This window comes from Etheostoma spectabile, chromosome 18 (genome assembly GCF_008692095.1).
Source record: "Etheostoma spectabile isolate EspeVRDwgs_2016 chromosome 18, UIUC_Espe_1.0, whole genome shotgun sequence".
NCBI lineage: Eukaryota > Metazoa > Chordata > Actinopteri > Perciformes > Percidae > Etheostoma > Etheostoma spectabile.
Genome location: NC_045750.1, coordinates 11,126,380 through 11,127,039, shown reverse-complemented (window position 1 = coordinate 11,127,039; position 660 = coordinate 11,126,380). Strand labels below are relative to the sequence as shown.

At 43.3% G+C, this 660-nt stretch overlaps 1 protein-coding gene across 11 annotated transcripts in view; it reads right to left on the bottom strand.

Moving 5' to 3' along the window:
• utrn (utrophin) overlaps positions 1-660 on the bottom strand; it is a 185,434-nt gene that overhangs the window by 58,222 nt on the left and 126,552 nt on the right. The gene's annotated exons all lie outside the window — the stretch shown is intronic.

Sequence of the window (660 nt, the reverse complement as noted above, 5' to 3'; positions counted from 1 at the left end):
ACGCTCATATAGAGAGATGAAAAGACAGTAAGAGAAAGAGATTAAGCGAGATTGGGAGATATACGAGATGGATAGGACAAGATAAGGACGCAGTACTTTATTGATCCCTGAGGGAATATTAAGCTACTAGTGTAATGAGAGGGAATGTATGATGGAGTAGATAGTGTCATACCCTGAAGATGAAAGAAGAGATGGAGTGCTATTTTGTCTGGTGCGGTTGCTGAGTTCTCAGCAGGGCTTACTGGGTAAATTCATGTCTAATGGTGACACGGCACGGCGGGCCGAGCTTACCACCTGCTCTGAATCTAACACCGTCCATTTTGTTCCTCTGCCTGACAGCAAAGCAAATCAGCAGGAGCAGAAAGAACACTAATGGCTGTATGATTATAGAAAATGGCATTAGAGAGAAAGACACAGGGAGAGAGAGAGACTTGCTGCTTTGTTTAATGTTCACACTTGTGAATTTATCTTTTCTCTCCATAGCTCTGTCTTCAACTCTCTCTGTTTCTTCTCTCTCTCTGCTAATGACCACTCTAAAGAGGGAGAAAGAGGAATGGAGTCAGTGGAGAGTTGTAATTAAGCCTTGCATTATTCAAGAGTGAAGTGCCTCGTCTGCAAACTTGTCTGTGTGTGTGTGTGTGTGTGTGTGTGTGTGTGTGT